The following is a 24,158-nucleotide window of genomic DNA, read 5'->3' on the forward strand; positions in this document are numbered from 1 at the left end:
TCCTTTACTTTTCTCATTCGCCTTTCCCAGTGCTCTCTTCTGTTCTTGATTTAAAGACAAAAGACTGAGAGAAATGAAGATGCACATCAATAAAGAGAAAAGCAGAAACACTAGAGTTTGCTGGTTGATGGAGATAGGTCCTTATCTCTGGACTGATTATGCAATCCTAAGTGCTACTCTGTCCCTTTGTCTGTTTTCCTTCTCTCCCTGTCTCAGGGAGTTCAGGCATCTTAGCATCTCATTACAAGCCATGCAAACAGATGAAAATGATTGGAAATTAAATGAAGGTTCTTTAACCCACATGAATAATTCATGGCCATTGGTACAGGCCTGTGGGCAAGGTTGGGAGGGATTGGCTGTTTCAAATATAGAGATTTAAAGCGGATTAAAATGCAGTATTTAAACATGTAAAAATGTAAATCTCACGAAGAGATTGCCTTCATCTCTTACATCGAAATGTCCAAATAACTAGTATGGTGTTAGAGATGGAGTTTAGACCGAATCAACTCCATCCATGAACATACAAAAAGATCCTTGAAGTTAGCGGCAGTCCTTCAAATGCTTATTTTGCAGGTCACTGGACAAATGTGTGTAAAATGATTTTTATGCAAGTTCCACAACGTCTTATTTAGCTAAAGATGATGGTTTCTGCTGGTTTACTTATTTTAATTTAAAAAAAAAACTCTTGAAAACATTTCAATCCACTGGTTATGTGGTTTTTTGTTTTTTTTTTAAAAGGCAAAAAATAGATCGACTTTTGTTTTTCTTTTAGATTACCATCACTGGGGGTTGAATGGCAGAAATGGGGAGCTTTATTTCTCAGTGTGGTAACTAAGCTACACCAGCTAGAACGCACCAAATTACTGTTGAAGTTATTCACGTCCAAACATGAAAGATTGCTGTTTTGAAGATGTTGGATCTGCCAGAATCAACCCAAAGGCTCTAAATTGATTCCAAAGGATCTTCCCCAACAGGTAATGCAGAAGCTAGATCAAGCCTGTATAAGGACATTTGCTGGGCTCTCAAATATTTTCCTGAGTAGCCATGTGGAACAAGTACAATTTGTCAGCCACACTTATTATTGGCAGCTCTCTTCTATGATTTGTGCACTCGGTAATTTGGCTGGTTTAAAATTAAGTGGCCAGGAAAAAAAATTGTGCTTTTCTGTTTCAAAAACATTTTAAATGGGAATTTCCAAATCTTGAGACCTGATGCAGGATATTTTATTTACACAATTTAGCTAGGGCAAAGCAGAAGCTTAATCAAATAGTAACAGTCACTTTATGCTATCATCTGAATTTATGATAGCATAGTTCTATATCCTGAACTAATACCACTTTTAATGAAAGAGAGTGAGAACAGTAGGATTTCCATTGTTCTGCTCCACTAAATGCCCCGAAGTGCTCATTATATGTAACTTACTGGCAGTGGTCCGACACCCAAATGTATAGTCAGGGCGCATTAGGAACACCTGGCCCAGTTCATCTTCAACTCGCACTTCTGCCAGAACACCAACATTCCAAGTGAGTCTAACTGGACAATGTTCTGCACCTCTGTTGCTGAGGCTGCTGCAAGGAACTATGGTCACAAGGTGGTTGGTGCCTGTGGTGGTGGTAATCCCACTAGAGGGCGGACATGGGAGGTGCACGGAGCCATCAAGCTGAAGGAGGAATCCTATTGGACATGGTTAGCCTGTGGGAGGCAGCTGATCTAGTGATGGAAGGAGTACTTTGACGATCTCCTTAACCCTACTCACCTTCTGTAGAGGAAGCTATGGAGGTGTGAGTCGACGACTCACCCATCACTGGGAGTCGATAAACAATTCCTTGGATGCCAGGCCCCTGGGATGAATGAGGTTTCTCCTGAGTTCCTAAAGGCTCTGAATGTTGTAGGGATGTCTTGGTTGACACGCCTCTACAACATGGCGTGGAGTCTCTGGATTGGCAGACTGGGCTTGTGGCTCCCATCTTTGAGAAGGGGGCCAGAAGATCTGTTTCATCTATAGGGGGATCACACTCCTCAGCCTTCCTGGGAAGCTCTACAATGGGGTACTGGAAAGGAACGTTCATCCGTTCGTTGAATTTCGGATACAGTAGGAACAGTGCAGTTTTCGTACTGTCATGGAACGCTGGACCAGGTCTTTATCCTCTCAAGGATAATTGAAAGTGTGTTGGCGTTTAGCCTAACCTTAATTCGACCATGGATAGGTGAAAGACAATGGCTAGATGTCTGTAAAATGACTTGTAATGATAAACATTATTGTAGATGGGATACACTTGCGTTCTGTCCGTGAAGTACTACTAGCTACGCTAGGCTCCAGCCACCCCATGACCATGAACATGGATAAGCAGCTAAGGAAATGGAACAATGGATGCTTATTGTTTATTAGGTTAGAATTGTACAGCTTCAGGGTTTCTGCTGTTTTGCCAGATTGAATTTGTTGTTGTGAAATTTCTTCTAGTAAATGAACCAGTGATCATATTTATAGTAATACTGGTATGTCCAATTTCAGTTTAAAGGCTGAACATCAACATGGCTTCAGTAGTTTGGCTAAATGTTGTGATAGTATATACGGAGACAGACTGAGGGTGTGATTGTGAGGCAAACTAAGACCGGCCTCATCAGGAAACGGGAGTGGACTTTGTGAGGTTATTTTAGGAGATGGAGTGAAATGAGAATTAGAGGGAGGAGGGGAAATGAGGACCTGGTGACAGCGAGGACTAACGGATAATGATGACTAATGATTTCATTGTTTCCATTGCTGCATTAAAGGACGGCAGGAGCACAGAGGTGATTTGGTGAAACAGCCATTTGAAGGTGGATTTTCATGGACACCCCCTGCCCCCCCAGAACAAAATGCTGATTAACTCAACACATCTCCATAGTATTATGGAAATTCTTTCATCACCATCCCATTGTCAAAGAGCTGTCTTTTTTAGCCTTATTACAGTGAATACTTGTAAGGTTGTAATTTTTAGGCACTGTGGGAGACTGCATCATCAGCTACTTTGTCAATGACTTCTTCCATATTTCTACTTCGCATATTCATCATTTAGCTGACTCGTGACTAACTTATGTTTGGAGTTCGTGAATGGTTTACAGGGTTCATTTCTTATACATAGCACACAATAGGAAATAGGTTTATGATGGTTACTGACTAATGGTGAATACACCAGGATATTAGATGCACTATGGCATGGCTGTAACTCAGGAGGTAGAACAGGTAATGTGTGATCTGATCCTTGGCTTCTCCAGTCTGGATCCCCGAGGCACGATCTGATATCCTCATGTTGGTGTTGTTCCCAGATCATCATACTAAATGTTGTTCCAGGATCAACATTGCAAGTGACCAATCAGAATGTTGTGACGTCATACTTTTGCGACTTCGGAAAAAAACGGCGTAAAACAAAAAACTGTGCTTAAGCTGCGTGAAACCGCCTCTGTCCGCCGATCAACGGACCCTGACCCTGACCCTAACCGTAACCCTTTAATAAACGGTAAGCAGAACTGATATTGTCCTTGCAACATTGGAATTTCATAAATGCACGAATGGCTTGGCGCGCAAAAGAATAACGTCACAACAATGTGATTGGTCACTTGCAATGTTGAACCTGGAACAACATTTTCATGATGGTCTGGGAACAACACCAACACGAGGATATCAGATCATCCATCCCTGAGTATCCTTGGGCAAGATACTGAACCCCAACTTGCTCTTCGATGTGTTCTTCAGAGTATAATTGTGTGTGAATGTTAGATAGAAAACACCTGGCTGTGAATGAGCGAATAAAATGCTTTGAGTGCTCAAACAGAGTAGAAAAGCGCTATATAAAAATCAGTCCATTTACCATTTGCCACTCATACATAGGATCAATCCAACGTCACAGTGACTATGCATCTGTGGTGCTTGCTAGTTAATGAGCAGCTAGTATCTGATGTGACTATTTGAAAATTTGTGTTCTAAAATGCTGAACAACCACAGCTCATTGAGAACAGAAGACTTCTTCTACACAGAGATTATCTTTGCTTGCCACCTGGTCTATCTGCCAGATTAGTGCCCTTGTGAGTTTGTCACCATCGTAAAAATAAAGATCACTGTTTTGACACACCCGAGGACCCAACATATATCACAAAGGCACTGACAGATTAACAAGTATGCCGTTTTGTTGGTTTTGTACCAATCAGCTCCCAGAAAGAACTCCAATCGGATGGCTCTAACTCCAACATATTGATTTTGAACTGGAGGGTCACTATAATCATAACTTTAATAGGTAGAGGCCTAGTTCATGTAACCTTGTAAACTCAGAGACAGTGGCGCTAGCATCTGTTCAGAGGACTGAGTGGAGTGGCAGGTAATATGTGTCCTTTTTTATTCATCATAAAGTGGGACCCAACATCTTTTTATTAAATTTTTCAAGCAATTATTTAAAGAATTTGTTAGGATTTCAGAAGAGTTGTAAATGTGAACATTGGTATATCTTGCATGATAACGAGTTACAGTGTTACAATGCACTTCTTGTTGGGGCTGTAGTACAGCTCATAGACCTAATGTGTGAAACCTTCCTAAAATATAAGATGGTTCTTATGCATTACGTTTCCCAGAGATTGCTCCGGTTATAGATGTGGCCTACAATATCTAGGAAATGTAATGCAAATGTCTGTCTAATTGTTTTTTCTTTGATCACAATCTGACGATTTGGTAAATACTAATGAGGATTATCAAAATTGAAATAAAAAAAAATATTACAATACAACTTTATTTATGTAGCACATTTAAAACCGAAGGTACACCAAAGTGCTTCACGACAAGGTTAAAACATAAGATGTAAGATAAAAGGCTGTAACAGAGTACGAAACCCCCCCAAAAGTACAGACAAAATAAGAAATAAAACATTAGAGCACAGTTTGCTTTTGTGACCTCTAGATTAGACTACTGTAATTCCCTTTACTTTGGTCTCCACTCCACCCTTCTTCATAGATTGCAGGTTATCCAGAATGCTGCGGCACGCCTTCTGACTGGAACCGCAAGGTTGGCCTCGATCACCCCAGTCCTTGCTGACCTGCATTGGCTCCCTGTCAAATACCGAATGGAGTTTAAAATTCTGTTGCTTACCTTTAAAATCATAAACAATACTGCACTGTGTTACCTCACTGAACTCCTTAGTCCATATACCCCTAGGAGAGCCCTAAGGTCATCAGGACAATTACTCTTAGTGCAGCGTACCCTTATGTTATTTATCTTCTACGAATGTTCCACACTATAAATACCCCCACCTTATATTTATGAATAAAAAAATTGCACTATAGTAGTAATAGTACAATAGTTGTAGTAGTTAAAAAAATAGTTATTTGCACATATGCATGCCTATAAACTAGACTGGCATTTAACATGGAGCAAACATGAACTGACTTTGATGTTAGACCTGGGTGCACGTCACCATCTTACCAGCAGATGTCAGCAGTGATCTCAGCCTTCTGAATGTCAGCGCTGCTGCTTCATGGGAAAGAAAAGAGAGTGCTCTGTTCACATAAATCTGGCCTCTCCTTAAGCTCTGGCCCTTCTGAGGGACACACTGTAAATACTGGGGGTGTGTCCTGATAACTGCTGACCTTGACAAGCACATGATGGCAGCTTATCAGCCAAACAAGTCTGAAGCAGGAGAATCCTTGAGGGATATGGACAGGAGGGAGTGTTTAACATTTGCTTCCCAGCTGCCTGCTTTAGTTAGATCACAGCTGACAGGCTGATCTTCAGCAGCAGCAGCAGCAGTAATACTGCATTTCCTTGTCACTGCTGCTTTCCTTGTGTCACCCAGGCCAGAGGGCTCTAACAGCAGCTGGTACGGCGCTTCAGAGCACAAAGCTGTCAACTTTATTGGAATTGTAATGTATTTACGTAATTTAGTACAGTAAGGCTTACTGCATTGTTGAAAAGTGTAATGTGATTATGCATTACTGTAATCACATTGCATTACTTCTGCAAATGTGGCTCACAAATATTGTATGTACAACATTGGGAATGGCCTCCTCAGAGCCTGGACCTCAGCGTTACTGATGATTTATTTAAACATCACAATGAAAAATGGCTTTGTGACATTTCTCTGCAGCAGTTGTTGAGTTTTCCAAATGACTGTAGGAGATAAAAATCTGATGGGCTGGGTGAGCCCCATCCTGTTGTTTGGGTAGAGAATCAAAAGGTTTTCAGATCATTGGTTTAAATAGCTGATAAATACAGCATCTTGGTGTTTAATTTAAAAGGTTACTAAGACACCACATTTACATTACATAGGTTGGCCTACTTTTTTGATAAAAAGCCTGATCTGCATTGGAAGAAGCCGATTTTCAGATTGTTAGACTGTTGACTGAAAATGTAATAGATTTCACTGAGCATTAAATGGTCAGTTACTCAGTGAAAAGGGCGTTTCCTGCTTCCAGTGTGAGAATTGGTTTGCTGTGTTTCATTTCTTTGATGACTCAATATACCATTGCATTGTGTGATGGGGGGGATGGAGCACTTGGTGGTCTGAGATTTGATGACTCTGCTTCCTCCTCATGAGACTTTTGCACAAACTGTAAATTAAGACACAGTCGTGTTTCCTACTAGAATGAATTAGTCTCTGATTTTCTGTTGTGTATATCTGGATATCTGGTCTCTTAACAAAAGCTGCTGTGCAGTGAGAGATAAGAATCCAGTGAAGTGAATAAAGTGCAAAAAGCAACAATGACTGAGGTGGAGGGAGTATGCAGACCAATGCAGGGAGAGAAGGCTAATAATTTAGGTAATTTGGAGGATGATTACATCACAAAGGCTGTATTTGAAGGCTTCTCTAAATACAGGCCAAAGTGTGTCTTTCTTTCTCCAGGGTTTGAAGGATGCTTTGTGGCCTCCCCTATCCTAAGAGTCATTGTGCCCTGGTGATGGATACCCCCCCCCAAAAAATGGTGGATAGACTAACTGAAGCGGACAAAGAGTAAAATTTAGGCCTGATTTAGATTTCTGTGAGGAAACTTTATAAAGCTTTAACCTACATAAATGGCCAGCGTTGTTGTTGTATTTGTACTTGTGTGTGGTGCATTATAAGATAAGATAAGATAAGATAAGATAACCTTTATTAGTCCCACACGTGGGAAATTTGTTTTGTCACAGCAGGAAGTGGACAGTGCAAAAGTTATGACGCAAAAATTAGAATACAATAAGAATAAATACAGTACACAGCTGTACAGAATAGAATAAAATAATATACTATATACAGTAGAATAAAATAGAATAAAAATATACAATAAGATAAAAATAGAATACGAATGCTATATACAACTGAGTAAAAATACAACGATGCCAGAAAGGATTATTGCACTTAGTATTATTGCATATGTGTGGATGTGTGTGTTTGTTCAGTTAAAGTCTTTGTTGTGGAGTCTGACAGCAGTGGGGAGGAAAGACCTGTGAAATCTCTCCGTCCCACACCGTGGGTGCCGCAGTCTCCCACTGAAGGAGCTGCTCAGTGCTGTCACAGTCTGCTGCATGGGGTGGGAGACGTTGTCCATCAGGGATGACAGCTTAGCCGCCGTTCTCCTGTCACTCACCACCTCCACTGGGTCCAGAGGGCATCCTAGAACAGAGCTGGCCCTTCGGATCACCCTGTTCAGTCTCTTCCTGTCCCCAGCAGAGATGCTGCCGCCCCAGCAGACCACACCATAAAAGATAGCAGAAGCCACAACAGAGTCATAGAAGGTCTTCAGGAGTGGGCCCTCCACTCCAAACGACCTGAGTCTCCGCAGCAGGTACAGCCTGCTCTGCCCTTTCCTGTAGAGGGCGTCTGAGTTATGAGTCCAGTCCAGTCTGTTGTTCAGATGAACACCAAGGTACCTGTAGCTGTCCACAGCCTCAATGTCCATACCCTGGATGTTCAGTGGTTGCAGTGGAGAATGCTTGTGCCTGCGGAAGTCTACCACCAGCTCCTTGGTTTTACTGGCGTTGATCTGGAGGTAGTTCAGCTGGCACCAGTCCACAAAGTCTTGAGTCAGTCCTCTGTACTCCTTGTCGTCCCCATCAGTGATGAGGCCGACTATTGCAGAGTCATCAGAGAACTTCTGCAGGAAGCACTGGGTGGAATTGTGGGAGAAGTCTGCAGTGTAGATGGTGAAGAGGAACGGAGCCAGAACCGTTCCCTGTGGGGCCCCCGTACTGCAGACGACCCTGTCCGACACACAGCCCTGAGTCCTCACATACTGTGGTCGGTCGGTGAGGTAGTCCAGGATCCAGGTAGTGAGGTGATGGTCCACTCCAGAGTTCACCAGCTTGTCCTTTAGAACCGAGGGAAGAATGGTGTTGAAGGCACTGGAGAAATCAAAGAACATGATTCTCACAGTGCTTCCAGCGGTCTCCAGGTGAGCGAGGGAACGATGTAGGAGGTGAATGACGGCATCATCCGCTCCAATGCCAGGCTGGTAGGCAAACTGAAGTGGGTCCAGTGATGAGCTTGTTAGGCGCCGAAGCTGAGCCAGGACCAACCGCTCCAGGGTCTTCATCAGGTGGGATGTCAGAGCCACCGGCCTGTAGCTGTTGAGGTCCTTGGGGCGTGAAGTCTTTGGCACTGGTACAACATTATGTGTTAAATACTGTGTCCTGCTGTCTTATATGCAGTGCCAGTCAATAGAAACACAGAAACTGCTGTGGCTTTTCCTCACCTAGGTCCCCAGTAATTATTGTGGTCCGTTTATGTTTAGCAGTTAGCAGTTCAGGTGTGTCGTACTTCAGGACACAGTGTTCATTACGCCGTAGGGTTTCAGAGGGGTTTGCAGCTACGATGTAGTTACTAGGGCTGGGCCATATCATACCTTTTATAGTAACACCGGTGTAATGTTGGGCAATGATAAGAAAATGAAGTATTGCGATAGAATATGGGTAACACGCGCAGTGCCTTTGTTTTCATACGCACATGGTGGACAAAGCATGGCGGCGACGGAGAATGAGAAGGGTGAAAGTGGAACGTTGAATGAAACAGATGAACCTGAACTGGTTTGTAAAAATGCTGCAGCTTCAGTGGTGTGGAACTGGTTTAGCTTTCGTCCATCAGATACACAACAAAGCACTATTTTTGGTAGCGCATGCTAGTGGGCCGTTGTTATTACCGTGTTTTCGGCACTATAAGTCGCACTTAAAATCCTTTGATTTTCTGAAGACTCGGCAGTGCCCCTTATAATCTGGTGCGTCTTATGTATGAATTCTAGTTGTGCTTACTGACCTCGAAACGATTTGATGTCGTACACGGCGCTCGAAAATCTGTCAAAAAATGTTTTAGTACGACTTTGCTAAGCTACGAAGACGCACCGCTCGATGGATTGTCGGAGCATTACGGCTATCGTAGGCAGGAGCCTCGCGGAGTGATACGTACTGCGCCTCAACATTATATTACCGTATTGTGTGTGTATGGCCTCTTTTTAAGTTATGCTGAGGATATGTCGGATATATGTTTTATATAACTTTAATGCACAAAAAACAGCTGCTTGTTTAAGTGAAAATACATTGATGGGGTTTTTTGCACTAATAAAGTTGTGGAGTTGTGTTTTGTCTCGTGTATATCGTCAGTTATATGGTTATTGCAAATTTTCAAATAGGGCTGTTCGATATAACGATATGTATCGGATGACAATATAAAAACATCTATTGTTTCATTTTACGCTATCGTTTGTTTCGTGGTGTCGCAAAATAAACTGTTTACGGCAATATTTGTTCATCATTTTGATGGTCACTGTGGTGGCTATATTACTTAAAGTTCTCTCTTTCTCTTATATTTAATATCACCCCACTACGGACAGACAAGCGCCTGTTTTTATGGGTTGTCGTTAGCAACAACGACGGTAAAACCATCGCATGTCCGTTTGTTTATTTTCCACATAAACCTTTCACAATAAAGCTCAAGATCCTGTTGAGACTTTTCAAAATAAACGGAATCACGTGAAAAAGTATTATTGAGTTGTCAGGTGCTAAAAAATAAACCTTAGACTCAAACGTTATAACAGGCTTTTCCTCGCAGCACGCCGTGTAATAAAAAAACGGCGGCCATTACAACTTATGTCTAAAAATGTATCGTTTAAATCGGTTAAAACACTCGACTCCAGGTACACGACACGCAGCTGGAAACACTTCAGCTACCCGAGATTCACAGAACTGACAGAAAATATAAAATTTTTGTGATTTATATCGTTATCGGACGATAGATGTTTTATATCGGGATATGAGATTTTGGTCATATCGCACAGCCCTATTTTCAAATATGATAAATAGTTTTGGCCGTATTGCCCTGCCCTAGTAGTTACCATGCAGATTTCGAGCAGAAGTGTAAATCCCCAGTACTGTGTTTCCATGTTACTCGGTTATCTAGGAGTATAAATGTTATCAAATGAGCTGTGGCTCTCACTGAAATCCCTCCCCCATCATTTCTTCTTCTTTTGGCCCTTCTTCACTTTCTCCCATATTCTTGTGGCTCTTCTCATATTGCAGTGAAAGAAAGCAGCACCACTGCAGAAATATAGTGAGTGCTTTTTGCCTACACTTGGCTGGGAGAGATAACAAATAGCTTGTATTTTCCACCTTGTTGTACTGTTGTGTACTGTGTTCAGATAAGTGGCATTTTAATAAATGGAGCAGCGCCCAGGTCCACACTCAGTCTATTTAGGAACTGTATATTTTGCCTTATTGTATTAACTGTTGCAGGATTTCTTGTGAATGGCTTTGCTAACGCCTTGGGCTTTGTAACTATAATACTTGTAGACAAGGCCTATTGACCGTCCGGGCTTAAATGTAAGCACAAACACACATATCACCCCCTCCCCCGTGACAGGCAGCGAGATGAACCTCAGTGAACTGAGTAACGAGCTAATCACGAGTGTCCCAGTAATAAATAGGCCTTGTTCATAGTCCACTAATCCCAGTCATTTAGCCCTGGTGTGACAGCAGAAATCAATTACTGCAGCTGCTCTATGCTGCTGTCCAGCTGCAAATAACACACTGTCACCTCACTGTTCACAGTAGGACATTATGCATTTGTAATGTCAGTTATCTAAAGTAGTCAGATAATCTTCACCACCCTCGTTCAAACTTTAAATGCTCATTATATAAATCATATGTTGTGTCTGGAGAAAGAATAAAGACTGTAGTCTAGCTTCAGAACCTCGTCCCTAACGTGCACCACGGCGGTGTTAGTGTTATGGTTTGAGGCTGTTAGACCTTGGCCAGGATGCCTCACCAGCAGGACGGGAAAGAATTAATTTTTTGTATCACATTTGGTCAAGCAGCATGACAGCAGCCATAATTACCAAAGTACAACATAATGTTTTACAATATCTAAATCAATTTCCAGATCTTCATCTAGAGCTGGGCGATAGAACGATAACGATATGTATCGCGATATAACTTTTACTCAATAGAGAAATTAAGCTATCGCGATAGACCTCGCCGCTCTTGTCCTCTTTAAAAAAAAAAAAAAAAAAAAAAAAAAAAAGGTCAGCCAATCCAAATTAAGTAGCGCAGAGCCGAACCAATCACAGCCGCAGCGTCACGTCGCGTGACTTGTTACGTACAGCACAAGTGCCAAGCCGCACGTGTGTTTGTTTGGGAAGCAGCCAGCGGGTAATGGAGGAAATGAGTGTGCCGACTAGAAAAATCAACCGAGCGTGATCGAAGAGAAAACAGATGATGGTTCCAACGCCGGAGAGATTGTCGAACGGAAGAGCCATAGAAGTTCCGTAGTGTGAAGGTATTTCGGCTATTTCAAGTCTGACAAAAAACAGAGTAGCGTGCACTGTAAATTGTGCCGAAAGCAAGTCTGGAAATACAATAAACTGGTGCATGCGTCACACTGTGCGCCACGTTATTGTTTCGGTGAAATGAATTTCTACAATACTGTTAATTCTACTCTCTGCAGTGTTTAAATGCTTACATATACACACAGTTACTGTCCGTCCACACTTACGACTCGGTTCTGCTTCTATGCCCCAGCTTTGTTTACTTTTTCCCACCGAGGCTTCTAGACTTCTGATTGGCCAACATTTCTGCACGGTTAGGAATCTAGCGCCACCTGCTGCTTTGGCATGTTCATAGCAGCGTTTTCCTTCATTTCTGCCTTTATGTGTGGACGGGATTATTTTTTAAAACGAAAACGGAAACTCTCCGTTTTCAAAAATACCCGTGTACGTGTGGACGTAGCCTCAGTCTCTGACTGGAAGCACTAATTCGTCATTCGGCTTTTGTCAGACTAAAGTAACTGTTAAAACTGTTTGAAAAGCTCAGCTATACAACAAGGAGAGATTGAGAATTTCCTTTTAATTCTCAGTTTATTTGATATTGACAAAAGTTAGTCAGTTTTGTCTGTTCTTCTGTAAAACAAACTAAGATTTATTTGTAGAATTAATATTTTGTTTCTAAGTGGAATTGACAGTTTAGTCTGTTTCGTTTGTTCTATTTTGAAACTTAAACGCTTTAGCGGCTGCCTTTTGTGTAGTTTGCAATATTTGCCTTTATTTATCTGAAAAAGTCTCATGTTCCTTAAGTACATCTACCCTGTTGAACTTATTATGGGAAATAAATATTTAAATAAAAACAAGCTGCTGATTATTTCACATTTTACTTGTGAGCAACGGCACATTTAAATCTTACAAATATAGTTATTTGGCTCATATCGTGATAGATATCGTTATCGCCTGAAATGAAAAAAACATATCGTGATATGAAAAAATCTCATATCGCCCAGCTCTATCTTCATCCAACTGAAATTTACTGAAAGGACTTTAATTAAGTAGTTTTTGTGAAGAAAAACTCCTAAATACCAAGTTGATTCTGTCATGAAGGTTGTAATGAGCAAAACTTCAAAGCCAATGTGCAGAAATGATGAACAGATAGTGGAAATGTTTAGATGCAGTAACTGAAAGAAAGGCTTTGATTGTATTATTTCAATTTATACAAATATATTGTGTATAATAGCTCACACAACAGTCAATGCAAGACACTTTATGTTGTAAAGACCCAACTTTTCAATTTCAATTCAATTTGATTTATACAGCGCCAAATCACAACAACAGTCGCCTCAAGGTGCTTTATATTGGAAGGCAGAATCTACAATAATACATACAGAGAAAAACCCAACAATCATATGACCCCCTATGAGCAAGCACTTTGGCGACAGTGGGAAGGAAAAACTCCCTTTTAACAGGAAGAAACCTCCGGCAGAACCAGGCTCAGGGAGGGGCGGGGCCTGCTGTGATTGGTTGGGGTGAGAGAAGGAAGACAGGATAAAGACATGCTGTGGAAGAGAGACAGAGGTTAATAACATGATTCGATGCAGAGAGGTCTGTTAACACATAGTGAGTAAGAAAGGTGACTGGAAAGGAAAAACTCAGTGCATCATGGGAATCCCCCGGCAGCCTACGTCTATTGCAGCTTAACTAAGGGAGGATTCAGGGTCACCTGGTCCAGCCCTAACTATATGCTTTAGCAAAGACCCCCAACAATCAGACGACCCCATATAAGAAAACAATTTCTCAGGAAGGTGTAGGCATGTGCCATGAGAGAGTGAAAACAGGAGAAAGCTGAACGCTCTTCTTCTCTTTCTACGTTTGAATGCCGTAGGAACCACAAATAAGCCAGCAGTCCAAGAGTGAATTTTTCTATCTGGGTATACAGCACCATGAGACAGGACATGGTTTGGACCTTGTATATGTGGAGAAGAATTTTAAGTTAGTCTGGATTTAGCAGGAAGCCACTGAAGAGAAGCTAGTATGGGAGAAATATGGTCTCTGGCCTCTTTCAGTACTTGTGCTGCAGCATTTTGGAACACTTGGGGTTTTTCAGCAAGCTTCTGAGAACCTGATGATAATAATGAAATACAGTAGTCAAGCCTGGAAGTAATAAATGCATAAACTAGTTTTTATCATCACTGCCAGACATGATGTTTCTATGTATGTTGTGCAAATAATTTTGTCGAAATGCAGGAAACCAGTCCTACACATTTGTTTAATATGTGCACTCAAGGATGTACCATGGTCAAAAAGACACCAAGGTTCCTCACAGTGTTTCTGGAGGCCAAGGTAACCACAATGTCTGTGTGAAGAAAAGAACTGGAATCACAGAGGAGCTTAAAGGTGCTGACTCTTTCAGCGTTAGCACCAGTGATATGGATGGGTCAGTGTTCCATGTTGCAATCTTGCAGTCCACTATCATTCCCTTTAGTGACGCTGACACAGATTGTCCTGGCACCAGCTGTTTAGTGCTTTCATCTTCTCTCTGTAGGCTGGCTGATCATTGTTTGTGATTGAGCCCACAACGGTCGTGTCATTTGGCAATAAAGTGATGACATTGGAGCTGTGCTTAGAAACACAGTTATGAGTAAAGAGCACAGTCCTGTAGCGTTCCTGTGTTTGTCATAAACAAGGAGGATGTGCATTTACCAGCTCTCACCACCTGGGTCCTTTTCATGAAGTTGGAAATCCATCTGCAGATAGACATCTTTCACTTTCTCACATATGTGTTCCCTTTTTCTAAGTCGAGGAGGCGAGGGCGTCGTCTGTGGCAAACTGAAGAGGATCCAGGATCTCAGGGAGGAGTAGAGGTGACACTCTGAGACTTTCAATCTGGAAGGATGTCTGGTCTTGGAGACCACTTTCTAATATTCCATTTGAAAGTGTTTCTGGAAACTAGGCTTTCCTGTTCAGGTTTCTGCCTGTATGCAGAAAATAGCAGTATGGAACTGTGGTGTGTCGTCTGAAGTGCAGGGTAGGGGTGGAGTTTGTAACAGTGTTTGGATGGGATGTAACAATGATCCAGTGTCTGATCGCCTGTTGTAGAAAAAGAAATATGCTGATAGAATTTTGGGAGAACTGTCTCCATACCGGCTCTATTAAAGTCTCCCTAAACAATGAATGCTGCCTCTGGTTTAGAATTCTCTGAATCACTAATAACGTTGCACATTGCATTCAGAGCCAATATATCACCTCGTGTAAACAGCTCAGGAGGCACACTGGGCTCCAGCCATGTCTCTGTGAATGCAAAATCACAGCAGTTCTTGATGAGCTTTTGATGCTTAATCTGTGCGCGCAGCTTGTCCAGTTTGTTGTTAAGGACCTGAACATTAGCGAGCCCGATGTTAAGGGGAGAAGGCTGGTTTCTCTGCTGGATCCAGAACTCCATCATAGTGGCATCTGTAATATTGACAGCTGTTATGTATGATGTCCATATTGAATCTGTGAAAGCACTGTATGCATACAAAAAAATATTATTTTAAAAGTAGATTCTAAGTCTTTTGGTTCTTGTTGGTGCATCCACCAATATTCATTCCATAGACTGAATATTATAAAATTAAAGAACACTTAATGTTTTCATAGCAGTTTGGCTGAGGTGATGGAGTGACTGGCCAAGAACTTGTGACTTTGTCTTTATCACTTGCACATATTCAGAGAGCACAAAGGGTGGGTAGGAGTTATTCCTTGAAAATAATTTACCATCTGTGCTTAACGGCATCTGAAGACTGTCCATCAACCTGCACAGCGAGGACCCAGCTCAGAGGCTTTAATTACATGTGCAAACAGACACAGAGTTAAAGAGAAAGAAAATAATACGTTTCTAATCAAAGGGTACTCCTCTGTAAAAACATATTTAAGGGTTTAACCTGCTACTAACACAGAATTCGTTTAACATTAGCAACAGGCAACCAGATATAGACAGAACCTCATACAGTATTGTGAAGGCAGTTTACTTTTGTTTTTATTTTTCCAAAAACTGTTGTATGATCATTATAAAATAACACATCTATATATAAAAATTACTAAATAATTAATTTTAGACCCTCCGCAAATCGCTACCTTATCATGGTGGAGGGGTTTGTGTGTTCCAGGGACCCCAGGGGCTATGTTCTCCAGAGGCTCTGTCCCTTGGTAGGGTCTCCCATGGTAAATTGGTCCTGGGTGATGGACCAGACAAAGAGCAATCCAGAAGACCCCTACAAGTAGAACACCAAGGGAACAGTTCATCCTGCCCGGGATAGGGTTACCGGGGCTTTGTCCTCAAGCCAGGCCCAGGGAGGATGCCCTAGGGCGAGCATCTGGTAGCCGGGTCTTAGTCCATGGGGCCCGGCACGCACAGCCCGAAAAAAGGACATGGGCACATCCTCCTACAGGCCCACCACCCACAGGAGGCTCTGTAGGGGTTGGGTGCATTGTGTGCCAGGCGGCGGCCAGAAGTAGAGGCCCTGGCGGACTAATCCCCGGCTACCAAGATGGCTACCAAGCCACAGGTCGATGATCGATTTTGTAATCGTATCACCAGACCTGCGGCCATATCTTCTGGACACTCGGGTAAAAAGTGTCCAACCTGATTTCTCCAACCTTTCCACCTGGAACACTCTATTGTCCTGGATTGAGTACGTACACAATTCCCTTACCTCCTCTGCCACCGGCCTCTCACCCTTAAAGGCATCCTTGGGTTATCAGCTGCCATTGTTTACATCAGTTGAAGGTGAGTGCACTGTTCTATCCATCCAGCACCACCGTCACAGTGTTTTCGACTCTAGAAAGCAGCGTGGTCAGTCAAGCTGCCACCAAGGAGCAGAATAAGCACCTTGCCAACAGACGCATCAAGTGACCCCATTAATGACGAGGTTGGAAGGGTTGGCGTTCCACTAAGCACATGAAGAACTCAATCAGGAAAATGTTGTCCAAATTTATCAGCCCTTTTGAAGACATGCCATTATCAACCCTGTGTCTGAACGTCTCAAGTTTCTGCACAATATGCAAATCCATAACGTTTTCTGTCTCTCATTTGAAACCCTGTCTCGAGTCCTCTGTGCCCTGCGTCTGAACCTTCCCCCACCTGCCCAGCTCATCAATGGCTTACCAACATATTTGGTAAGGCGGCTCATGGAAGTTAGACGTGGGAGAAGGCTTCAGCGTTTCGTGAACTGGGAGGGGTACATGCTGGAGGAACCTTCCTGGGTTCCTCAATCAGCCATATTGGATAAAACCATGCTTAGAGACAACCATCCTGATAAACCTGGCGGGTCGCCGGAAGGCTCTTGTTTGGGTGCTACTCTAACGGTCCTCAAGTCCTTCTGTGCGTCTCTCTCTCTCTCTGTGAAGTGTGTGGTGTGTTTGTGTGTGTGCTTACCTCCTCTCCATCACACCTGAAGTAATCAAGATCACCTGTTTGCCGTCTGCTGATCAGTCTGCCACTACTTATGCTGGGAGCAAACTTTCGGTCTTCACCAGAGCATTGAACCGACCACACTGTGAAACCGTCTCTGATCAGTAAGTCTGTTTCCAGTTTGCACAACGACTACGTACGTGTCCCCTCCTCTGTGCAGAAGCCCCGGTGTTTTTCCCCAGTGAGAGCGATTTATGTGTGAGAGAGCTGTGGAGACGATTCTGTTCCTGTTCGGTTTCCTTTCCAAGGAACTTGAAAAGAGAGACTGTGGATTTATCCCTGCCTGAAGATGTTGTAAATAGTTTTCCTTTCACGAGCACTGTAAATAAACTCACCATATCTGATCTCCTGAGTCCTGTGTTTGAGTCTGGCCTGTCTCGTTGGTTATTTGCATTTTGTTTAGAGCACTCAGTTTAATCTTCCTCCTAGTGAAAGCTTTTCTATCCTCAGAAATCTTCAGGGTCAATGCTGTTATCCTCAAACAGTGACAATTCTACTGGATCTGATGGCTTCCTCTGTAGTGGCAATACAACTGGGACACCTGTATGTGGAAGGGTTTGGTGCCACGTGGCCTTACTGGGCAGTAAGGGTCTCCACAAAATCCCTATGTACTTGTTACCAGTGAAAGTTCCTTGATTCAGGGCATTACCTTGATGACAGATTCAGTCAGGAAAGTAGTAGATTTCTGTCTTATGGTCTGGGCTGAGAGATGGGGCCCACAGATGTGCTCTAACCACATAAACTGTCTGGAAATGCTGGCAGTTCATCTGTTGCTAAAACATTTCCTCCCTTGGCTGAAAGGTAATCATGTATTAGTCAGGTAAGAAAATTCTACAGTTGTTGCATACATCAGCAGACAAGCAGGAGGTCCCCTAGGTTACACACACTAGCATACAGTGACCATTGACAGTAGGCAGAGACCTCCTTTGTTTGGTACAGCGGTAAATACAGTGGGTAAAATACGTATTTTTTCTAACTATGTATATATATAACATTAAAAAAAAGTGCTATTGATAAATCTCACCAGATGTCAGTAACAACCCGTCCAATCCATACATGCAAAGAAATCAAACCGTAGATGTCCAACATTGCTCATCAGAACCTTTAGTAGTGTCAGCAGTGGTTTTCCCAACATTAAGGTTGTGAAGGTCTTATTCTATCCATCATAAGATGTTTCTTGTGCGACACCTTGGCAATGACACACCTTTTTATAGGTCGCCATTTGGGGCTGAACTAGCTGATATGAATTTGCATGAAGTTGCAGGATTGTTTTCTAATTACTAAAGGATTTCAGCTGGTGTCGTGACTTCCCCTTTTTACACCTCCACTTCGTCATGTGTTCAATACGTTTTCCCTGCGTCATTTCTCATTATTACACTTAATTTGTGGAAATCTATGATTTGATGTCTTTGCACGTGTAGGTTAGATGGATTGTTAGCAACATCTGGTGAGAACTGCATTTCAGTCCTCTGTTGTAGTGATTATATCATTTCTGCAGTTTCTGGTTGAAATGGATGAGGCCTTCTCACCGATCAAGGTGCATCTGGCAGATATTTCTGGGTAATATTTTCTGGACATCTGGAAAAGGAAAGGAAGACTGTCGGCTGCCTTTTATTGTCTGCCTTTCGCCCCTGAAGAGCAAAACCGGCTCCATACCTTATGTTGAGTCTTTGCGCTGCAGATTGACATGGACAGAGCTCAGGGTATTTAGACAGAATGACCACTTACCTTTATCCATTATGGCACCTGGCCTGCTGGTGCCATAATGGTGTTTGTGGTTCTGATAAGGCCACGCTGGAGGTCTCGTTATAATGAGACAACTACTTGTGCTAATTGGACAACCAGGGTTGTAGCCATAGCATAAGTGTTTATTTTAGTTAATTATAATAAATTTGCAGAGCAGACATGCTTAGGATAAATTAAGCAGTTTTTATATTTCTCAATCCAAATACCTCTGTCTCCTCTTGGAGATTTTTTTTTTTGGTGTATACAGTGGATTATTATACTATGAATATTTCCTGAACCACTAGTTCAGTGCCACTCCAGTGGACAGGTATAGGTAAATATACATGTTTAACAGACTTTGAACTCGTCACAGATACAAAGATGCCGCTGCTGTTAGTTCAACATCTTCCCGTGCCTCCTTTTTATCACCTTCCTTTACTCCCGTTTCACTTCTGCTTATCCCTCCATTCTTCCCTCATTGTCTAATCCTTTTATCCATGAACACACCGCCCTCTGAAGCTCACACAAACACACATGGTTTTCCAGCCTTTATTTTCTGTCCTCACCAACTGTGTGAAGAGGATGAACATAGAGATACGCAAATGCATTCTACACTCAGCTCCTGTGGCTCTGGTCTGTACCACAGATGAACTAATGCATCTAATTTGCTAACTGGTCCATTTGGTGGGACTGCACATTTGTGTAGATCGTGGGCGGTGGTGAGCATCAGCCTATCCCAGAGCAGCATTTCCCTCAGGCTGTCAGAGGCGCATTACCATGGTGATGTCATCCTCAAGCTGTGAGTTTGCCAGCATCCCACAAGGCTCCCGATTACTGGAAGGGAGGCGAGTGAGAGGAGAGAAGATCGATCTGATAATTAGGCAATAAGTGACAAACTGACGCCACGGTTTCGTTCTGAGGAACCTCAAAATTAGCTTCCAAACATATTTTGCGAGAACTGTCTAGGCAGTTTGAAGACTGTTGACCAGACGGAGATAAAAGAGCAGTATGTCATCTCTGTTTTGTTGTAGCAATGATATGAAGATTATGAATAATGCACGTTGGATATTTTTGTTCTCTTTCTTCAGTCCATCCATTTTCTTAACAGCTAAATCAGCTTCGGGTCATGGAGGTCAGCAACCTATTCAAGCTGTGAAAAAGAATTTACCCCGTCCTGATTCCACCTTAAATGTTTTAGACCATCAAACAAATTCTACTATTAGACAAAGACAACCTGGGTAAATACAAAATACAGCTTTAAAATGATGATTTCATTTATTAAGCTATTTACACCTGAGTAGATGTGGACGTTGTCTTTTTTTAAACAGTTATCTGTATTTTCTTCAGTAGTACTTAAACACCAAACTACACACAGGTGACAACGTTTTTCAGTGCTCTTTGTCTCGGAGCTCTTCTTGATAATATCTTCTATTGATAACTGTAGCCTGCGATTCATTAAATCAGCTAAGTGCCTCGTGTCCTGTGGATGGCGCTATTGTAACCCTAGAGCAGAAATGTTTTGTCACAGGATAAAGGCGATCACTGTTGATCTGCTGTGACCTTTCTCTGTCAGAGGGCAACAGATGCCCCTGAGGATAACAGAGGAACTGGATTCACTCACTGTACGAGTCAAAGGCCAAGGATTTGTTCAGACACAGATTTATTTACACAGCTTTTTCTTCAGGTTAAGTTAAAGGTTGTTTTCTTTTGTTACAATATCTTCATCTACACAGAAATGATCTTTATAACCAAGCAAACCTGGATGTTCTGTACCACAAATACAAATTAATTTGAAAACATAATAAAAGTAAACTTTGAGTGGTCGTGTTACACTGAGTCACACCTTTCTCTGAACTGTTAACTAACCTGATTTCTGTTGTTGCTTGTTTTTCCCTGGCTCAAAATGGGCCTTCGGTTTAAGCATAATCGCTCGTTGTATGGCCGAGGCCGTCTGTGTTACTTAAGATTATTCCTGATTATTTGATGAACAAAAATAATTGATTATTCCATCGTTTAGCCGTGTAATTGGACAAAAGTCTTCTGCCTTATTAATAGAGCATTAATAAATATTCAAATGAGAGGTATTTTAAAATGAACTGCTCTTTGGTTTACAATTTAGAAATGCAATGTTTTAAAAACTGTGTACAATCTCTGTCAAGCAAAAAAAACCTAGCGTGGCTTTTACACGATATATTAAAATTAAATTGAAATAAATGATCTCAAGTACGATAATTTCAAATAAAACAATCTAAACTAAAGCATAAAGTAAAATTACCTATACTCTGTCTTCTTGGAAGGCTTTCTTACATTAATAGGTGGCAAAAATCATCTGCTGGATGACATAGATTTGTGTGTGTGTGTGTGTGTTTAATGAGTGTGTGTTGGTAGCCTTTTAAAGAGGTGGTGACTGTAATGAAGAAAAGTGGGCATGTCAACATTAGAATTTCTGTGCTTTGATGCAAAAACAGATGTTATAATGGTGTAGATCAGGGGTGTCGAACTCCAGGCCTCGAGGGCCGGTCCTGCAGGGTTTAGATCTCACCCTGGGTCAACACACCTGAATCAGATGATTAGTTCATCACCAGGCCTCTGGAGAACGTCAGGACATGTTGAGGTCATTTATCCATTTAAATCAGCTGTGTTGGATCAAGGACACATCTAAAACCTGCAGGACACCGGCCCTCGAGGCCTGGAGTTCGACAGCTGTGGTGTAGATGTTAATAATTAATGTTAATAATAATTCAGTGGCCCAGGTCAGTAGCCCGTGTACATTTTTATTGGCCTGTAGGGGAAAAAAAGCTTGTATTTTTATATTTTTAAGATTTTAATACAACTTTATTCAGATAATATTTTCTCTTAAAATCTGAAAAATATTGTACAAAAGTAAAATAACAAAAGCCAGACATAAATATGGTCTAGTACACCCATGCCCCCCTTTAGACTCACCCCTGTTTGTTGCAGGTCACTGCCTCAGCCTTCAGCAGGCGGCCCAACTTCACCATCGTCCCAAACTTTCATTACTGATGGAGCAGCTACAACGTTCGCTTCTCTTCATGTCAGTTTGTTGATCAGGTGTTTTTTCCACTGGGTCCTGTGGTTGGGGGTTTGTTGTGTTGATGTGAGTACGGCTGGCAGCGGGACTGTGTAAATAGTGAGCCTCAGTAAAGCGTGCTGCAAAGCACGAAAATGTCTCCGTGTCTGCCGTGGCGTTTCACAGGTGCGTCAGCATCTAAGGAAACAATTCGCATCGAGGATTTCTGATAATATAATCCAGTTATTCCAATAACTCCAGGAGTCGTTGCAGCCTTATTAAAACAAAAGAAATCATTTCTCACTGAAGCCATAGGACAAAGGTCAAAATTTAGAAATTGCATTTTTTTAAACTTCTGATGTTCAATATTAGTTTTTCATTTAAAATAATTTTTAAAATAATTTAATGGCACGAGGCTTTCTGTTTTACATTTTTCGTTTTTCAACCTCTCTACATGTGAAAGCAGCATTTCCCCCAAAACGTCTTCTTTTTATTACTTATCTCCAAATATTAGAACTAAAAGCTTTTTACTGCGTATAGTCTTGGATATGAATTTACATTCAGAGACTCATATTGTGTAAGTGCTGCTGTTGTGCTATCTTGATAGAATTTGTGCTGATTTCAGTATGAAAGCCATGCAGAATAAGTAATGTATATGAATAAAATGTATAAATGCAAACTTAGTATTTTTGAAACACCGCATTAACAGTGTGGCTCTGGTGATGGCGCTTGTTACAAAAAGGCGTCCTGGTGCATGGCTAAGCAGAAAGACTCATCTGGTAATCTCTGGTGACTTGTTCCTGTCATTGCTTTGTCATCATCGTCCAGATGACACTCATGTCAAACGGTCCTATGGGAGCATGCTGCGTGGCTGTATGTGTGTGCGCCCTGGAGTGTTTTCATGTGTGTCTGCTGGAGGTTAGAGAGGTTAAGGGGAGCTAATTTCACGCCTCTTTATTTGCACTGGCCTCAGGAGACGAGCTCTATAAGCATTATCACTTCCAGCTGGTTCAAATGGGACAGACGGGACAGGACTGCCAGCACAGACATGCAGACACGTAGAGACCAGAGCACAGAAGATGCTTTCTAGAGGCTTAGGGTGTCATTTGTTTTTATTGATGTTTTTCATTTAGATTTTATAGACATGTGTATTGTATTCTGTTTGTTCGTAACTGTTTTGTTATATTTTAGCTGCAGTTTGAAGATACATTGTATTAATATGATTCCTGTTATTTTTGCAGGACCTTTGTGTTGACATTGGTTCATTTTTCTTTCAGAAGTAAAACCAAAACAGGAATCTCTGACTCTGAAGCTCTGTAAACAGGAATTAAATGCACTATGTGGCCAGAAATGTTTGTGCATCTGCCTTCACAAGTATACGAACATGAGTGACATCCTGTTATTTATTCCTAAGGTTTTAACTGGCAGCTGTAATAGCTTCAAGCCTTCTGGTTTGGTTGTAAGTTAATGGGAATTTCTGACCATCCTTCCAGAAGCGCATTCGTGCTGCAGCATTGCGTGTTCCTTTCACTGGAACTGAGGGGCAGAGCCCATCTCCTGAGAAACACCACATCTGGCAACCTCTGACTGGTCCATCGCCAGACAGAGAACCATCAATCATCACTTGAGGGAACATGTTTACACTAGAGTCTAGTTGTGGCGTGCTTTACACTGCATTGCCTTGTACAGCTTGGATGCAGCTACTCAGCCATGAAAGCTCAGCTCATGAAGCTGTCTGTGCACCGTTGTAGAGCTAATCTCAAGACCTCATGAAGTTTGCAGCTCTGTAGTGAATGACTCTGCACACTATGCATCCGCTGACCTGCTCTGTGATTTCACGTGGACAGTTGGTATGACATCACGGTACCACACAGTGGTGCCAGTCACAGCTGCTCCTTGTACCATGCAGTTTGAAGTTTCCTAGACGTCTAAATGAGTTACATGACATTAAAAGACACTCAACACTGCTGAAATCCATCCAGTAACAAATCAGACTGTGTGACACAAGGAGCAAAAACAGACGCTGTGACAAGGGTTGAGAGGAAGATGCCCTATATGCACACTAGAGGGCAACGAGGGAGCTCGGGAAAAGGAGGCACAGGTGAAAAGAAACTGGGTAACGAACAATGAAGAAAAAAAACGAGTGATAAATAGCAGAAGTCAAAACCTGGGGGGCAGACAGAGACTTAATGTTCACACCTGACTGAAGTC

At 42.0% G+C, this 24,158-nt stretch overlaps 1 protein-coding gene across 5 annotated transcripts in view; it reads left to right on the forward strand.

The window, feature by feature from the left end:
- The window catches only part of adck1 (aarF domain containing kinase 1), a 124,356-nt gene that overhangs the window by 22,294 nt on the left and 77,904 nt on the right, over nucleotides 1-24,158 (forward strand). The gene's annotated exons all lie outside the window — the stretch shown is intronic.

This window comes from Aulonocara sp. 'chitande type north' Nkhata Bay, linkage group LG19 (genome assembly GCF_057382095.1).
Source record: "Aulonocara sp. 'chitande type north' Nkhata Bay isolate Kocher_YH1m ecotype deep benthic linkage group LG19, A_spYH_male_GT1.1, whole genome shotgun sequence".
NCBI lineage: Eukaryota > Metazoa > Chordata > Actinopteri > Cichliformes > Cichlidae > Aulonocara > Aulonocara sp. 'chitande type north' Nkhata Bay.